Consider the following 5,972-nt stretch of genomic DNA (forward strand, 5'->3'; position numbering starts at 1 on the left):
GGAGAGAAGTGAAACGTGGAAAGTTGGGAGGGGCGCAGGAGGGCGCATGCGCTTCTGGCCGCTGGGACGGGCTGGAGTGGGAGCGGGACGGGAAGCCGGAGGGGGGAAAGGGGGGGTTCAGGAGGTTCGGCGGAATGGACGCTTGGGCGAAGAGGCAGTGGCAGTGTCGGGGGAGAGGGGACTAAAGTGACGTGGCCTAGACCCAGCTCACCCATTGCCGTCGCAGAACGTTCTGCAAACTCGGCTAAAGCAAAGGCTTTAAGCTTCCTGAGGGTCCCTGCCTCATTTTCTGGACACTCCTGAGGGGAAGACTCCCAACCTCTCCTGTTCTTCTGCCTCTGGCCCCTGCTTACTCCATGCTGAGAATTTCTCTCAGTGAATGCCCTCAACCCTTTGAGACAGAAATCATTCCCATTGCACAGATAAGCAACAGACTCAAAAACTCTTTGAAATCCCTTTGCTAACCATGATTAGCTGGGCCATTGGGGTTCAAACGCTCACATTCCGGAGTCCAAGGCTGGGGTTCTCAGCACTGGCTACAACTTAGGTACTGAAACTTCCACCTCCCTTGGCTGTTCTCTGTGACTTTTCCTCTTGGTTGCCTTCTCTTTGGCTGGTCTTTTCCTCTCATTCTTCCTAGGTCACTATCCCCAGAAGGAATGGATGACCAGAACCTTATGCTATCTCTGTGCTCCCAGGAGAGGACTCAGCCGCTGTCTCTGGCCAGATTTTCCTATTGTCTGATGGGCAACACCTGAATGGTCGCTTGGTCTCTCCAGAACCAAACCGCCTCAGCCAGCACGAGGCAGCTCCTTACCTGCCTAGTCGCCCTACCTGGAAATCGTCTCTGATGTTATTATTTCTCTACACAAAAAAAAATCCTTCACTCGCTTCCCATTGCCTCCCTGGAGTGTCAGCACCTGAGCTGGGCATTCAAGGTTGTTCCACAGTGTGACTTCAGGACTTTCTGTCCATGTCTCCACAGCCCTCCCAGTCCATACACCCCTTTTGCTGGAACCCATTTGGACCACTCACTGTGCCATATGCTTCCTGACCTCCTGTAGTTCTTCATCCTGTCACCTTAAAATGCCTGATGCAATCCTATCCATTATCCTCATGGCTCTGATCTTCCGGCCCCTGATTCTTCACAGTACTGGCTCATTATACCTCCAGAGGCACTGATCACATTCTACCTGGTATCATTTTATCTGAGTCCCTGTCCTAGCTCTTCTCTCCATTAGACTGTAACTTTGTTGAGATCAAGACCTGTGTCTTATCTGTTATTGTTATGGTACTCAAGAGGATAATACAGCTTGATATGAATTCAAAAAGATTCTCAGCAGTTGGTGATCATCTCCATCTCCTGGGCAGGGGCCTCCTGGTATGGCCAGTATCTGAATTCCCCTCATACGTCATGTTCACTTTTTAAAATCAAAGCTTCCCAGGCACTCTGTTTTCCTTTGTTGTTTTTTCCATCAGCTGCAGCTGTCTCCGTTCCTTCTCTCAATTGCCCTCTTTCCCGATCAGTGACTGCTGGCTCCTTTTTTTTCCCTATCCCTCCTTTTCTCTACATTTTTCCTTTTCTCACTCTTTTTCAGTTCTTGGCCCTTTCCTCCTTCCTCCCTGTCACCAACCTCCTCTGACTCCTTCTAGGTTCTTTTATTTACTCATTTAATACATTCATTAAGCACCTATGGCATAATCAGGCTATGTTGGGCAGGCATCCCAAGATCTATGAGATAAGGAAAGAATGGGATATGGTTACCATTTTTAAAGAGCATCTAAAATAGGCCGGGCGCGGTGGCTCACGCCTGTAATCCTAGCTCTGGGAGGCCGAGGCGGGTGGATCGCTCGAGGTCAGGAGTTCGAGATCAGCCTGAGCAAGAGTGAGACCCCGTCTCTACTAAAAAAAAATAGAAAGAAATTATCTGGCCAACTAAAAAATATATATATATACAAAAAAAATTAGCCGGGCATGGTGGCTCATGCCTGTAGTCCCAGCTAGTAGGGAGGCTGAGGCAGTAGGATCGCTTAAGCCCAGGAGTCTGAGGTTGCTGTGAGCTAGGCTGACGCCACGGCACTCACTCTAGCCCGGGCAACAAAGTGACACTCTGTCTCAAAAAAAAAAAAAAAAAAAAAGAGCATCTAAAATAACCTCTATGTTGTAGCAAATTACCCCAAAAGGACTCATTAGGGAGTAAAATGTTTACATCCTTTTCCTATACCATCTCAAGCACTGCTCATGATGCCTGGCATCCCAGGATCCATTAGGAATGCCACTATATTTGGGTTTGGTTGACCAATGTGGGCCAGACATTCAAGAAATGGGGTTCTAGTTATCTCCTCCAATAACTTCGTATAAAAACTTCAGCCTCTCTCAGGACCTCTTTCATCAGTAAAATTCAGAAAGTTGGGCTCAATTAGTAATTCCCACGGTATTTTCCAAAGAACACAAATTTTGTGGAACTTTCATAGATACCATGCAAAAAATGGGGATGGGATTGTTCGATGATCAGGTGGTCTTGGAAATAACTAGTTTCAACAAAGCTAAAACTGTTTTTTCACCCCAGCTCTTTTCAGCATCTTTAATAAGGTATATGCCTTTAGCATCTTGAGGAACCAGGGTAGGAAGATTAGTAATGTTTCCCAACTTATTTGAACACTGAACCTTTTTTTCTCAAGATACCCCAGAATCAGTGCTACTTAGAAACCAGCTTGGGAAATACAGATGACAGCCACTGTCACCAACATTCCATCTAGCTATATTGAACGCTAGTCACCTGTGCTTTTGTAGCTAAACATTTTTTAAAAAGGAAAAATAAAAAGAATAAGTTCAATATGGAAAAGTATCCAAGTGTCAAGAATGTTTGCCTACCAAATCAATCAACAAATATTTATTGTATGCCTATTCTGTGAAAAGCATAGAGTTGATTCAGCTGTGTTCTCGGCAAAAGAGTTTATTCTACTTTAAACCTAGAGCTGCCTAGGCTTCTGGGCCACAATGTACTTTTCATTTCACATTATAATTATTCACAAACTGACTTTCTGTTGCCTAAAGCCCTGTGCCTATAGACTTATGTTAACATAGCTGTTAAATGAGAGAAAAGGAGAGAGCCCTTTCCATTAACTCATTCTATTCAAAATGATGGAATTGCAACTTCCATTTCACTTAAGAATGACTCATTCCAGGAGCTTAGGAGAGGAAGGACCACCACAGTTGCCCAGGACAAGACAACTATTAAGATGTAGCAACAGAAACTCTGTGGTGCTTGATCATATAGACATTATGTTACCTGTCTTCCCCATACTCCTCAGGTTTAAGCAGCATTGAGATGCCCAGTGGGGCACAAAGAGGGTTTGGTTTTGTTAGGGCATGTGGCGGATAGGCTGGTAGATAGTTCTATTTTTTGCCTCTTAAGACAAGTTATTGACTGTGTCCCTAACTAGCTGTGTTGCTTTGGGCGTTTCACTTCCCCTCCTTCAATTTCCTGCACTGTAAAAGAAGGAGTTTCCTACTTCAGGGGGTTAAGGAGCCATTCTGGTTCTGACACCCTGGGATGCTGGGCAAGGTACTGAGGTGGCACCACAGGAGTCCTGGGAATGGGGGACAAGAGATGAGAGAGTTTGCCACTTGTGGCAGGAGAGGATTCTACCAGATGTGGACAGAAGAACCATTGCTTTCAATCCAGGGCCTTTTCTCCAAATGCAAAGCTTAGATAACATCACCTCCCTCCAGCCCAAAGGCAAGAGTGATGGGTGGTGTAGGGTTAGGAGTTCTAATGAGCTAATGTGGGTAAATTACTTGGAAATGCAGATGAAAGGAAAAAGATAAGCACCTAGAATTACTATTATTGCCCTTGGAACTTTCCAAGGCCTTTTCATTCTTTGGACAAAGCCTCATTTGAGAACTCAGTGTTTCTTAGTAAGTGCTATTCTTGCCCTTAAATGAGAATGTGAAGAGGTAGTCTTTCTGGGGACCAAAGGTAGGCCTTAGCCCACTTCCTTCCTAAGAACTTTCAGATGCTACTGTCAGTTGCAACAGCTTCATCTACCTGAATTGACATCCTGCCTCCTTTTGTCAAACCAAGGCCTGAAGTTCAGGAATTCCTGTAAGGCAGGAATTGCTGTTTAGCACAAATGGTAAAAGACATGAAACATGCTTTGAAGAGAGAGCTGCATAAAGAATTCTAATAATAATGATGATAGCTTGGCATTTGTGTTGTTTTCAGGTTTACTGAGCACATTTGCATACACTTTCACCACCTCCCTGTGAAGTGGAAAAGATTCATTGCTTTAAACATGAGGGAAATGAGCCTTGAGCAAGGCACTGGCAAGCACGGGATTTTTATGTTGAAAGGAAACTTGGAGCTCCCCTAGTCCAAACCCTTCATTTTATGAATGGAGAAACAGACCCAGAGAAGTTAAGTGAGTTGCCCAAGTCTGTACAACTAGTCAGAAGCAGAGCTAGAAGTGCAAATGATGTCTCAGTGGCCCAACCTTGTAGGAGACGTGCAGATGGGAAAACCCAGACCTTCTGGGACCCAGGCTGGGCTGGATTCTTTCTGTCACTCAGTCTTGAGTCTCTTGACTGAAATTCAAGTTTCAGAGCCCATTTCTGGTCCCCAGAGCCTCCTGGTATCAAATGAATCCATTTTAAGGTCCTGGAAGTGAGGAAAAGGGATGAGGGAGAGGGACTTGCATGATTCTTAGAAACTGTTCATGGGGCATTTTCAAGAGTCCCTTTCCTGGGGTAAAGAGCAAACAGTAATGTGAAGCCTAGCAGAAAGAAGATGTAATATTTTAATATAGTATGTAACAAGAAATTTTAAAAGACTAATAAGGTTCTACTTCCCCAATTCAGGTTTTGAGGGGTTTTCTTGGTGCATTTGTCTTTTGTAGGTTTCCCCCCCAACCAAATCACACCTGCTACCTTAAAGGATTTAGAAACAAGCTCAATTAGGGTTGAGGAACTCCAGCAGGACATCTTTTCCCAAAAAGCCCATACATTTTACCACATTTCCTACTCCTGGCCTAAGTTCTAAGCCTGTGAACACTACAGTCTTTTGCAATCACAACCCATTCAACCTGATACTTTTCAGTGCTTATTATAACTGCCACACCCTGCATTTAATTGTGTTGAGTCAGGGTAGAGAGTGCTCCTCCAGTTATATCTCTGGGGGCTTTATTTGCATTCTTCTGGAACACTGGGTCCTCAGGCTTCACGCTACCAGAATTAATCCTCTTTGCTCCAGTCAGCCTGAGTGCACATAGCTGCCGTGCCCTCCTCCCCTGTGTGTCTGCACGGTGTCTGCTCGCCTCCTGAAAAAGGATGGAGAGCCCAGGGAGCCTGGGAGAGAAATGAGAGACTTTTCATGCTGGAAAATAAGTGAAATGAATGCTCTTGGGCTATGATTAAGAGAGCCGTATCTACAAGGAAACACAAACAGAGAAGGCTAGAGAAGGGTGGAGGGTGGGCTCAAGCAGTAAACGTCGAATAGAAGGAGACACACAAAGAAAAAAAGTTAATTAACAGCACTAATCAAACCTCTGCTTATTTTGAGCAAAAAGAAATATAGTGGCAAATAAGAGAAGAACAAAGGAAACCCAAGAGAGATGTTGCTTTTTGTTATTAAATGTTTATAATAAAAATGAAGCTAGTCCCATGGCAGATCAGAGACAGAGGAAGGTCCTGGAAGATGGCCTAGTGAGGCCACCTTGCTGAGACCAAGAAACTGAGGCCCAAAGAGGAGAAGCAGCCTGGCTTCAGGCAAGTTACAGACAGAGCCCTAGTACCTCATCCCACTCCTTGTAGCTGCCTTCCTTTTTGCATATGGTTCTCTGCAGGTGTCTTCTTCCTTCTCCCTGCTTTTTTTTCTTCCCAAAAAGCTAGAAGAGCAGCTTCCAGAAAGAAAAACTAGGGCTGGCATTTTTAAACAACAGCTCCAGGAAATCCCCAAGCGTTGCAATTGAAG

This window comes from Lemur catta, chromosome 14 (genome assembly GCF_020740605.2).
Source record: "Lemur catta isolate mLemCat1 chromosome 14, mLemCat1.pri, whole genome shotgun sequence".
NCBI lineage: Eukaryota > Metazoa > Chordata > Mammalia > Primates > Lemuridae > Lemur > Lemur catta.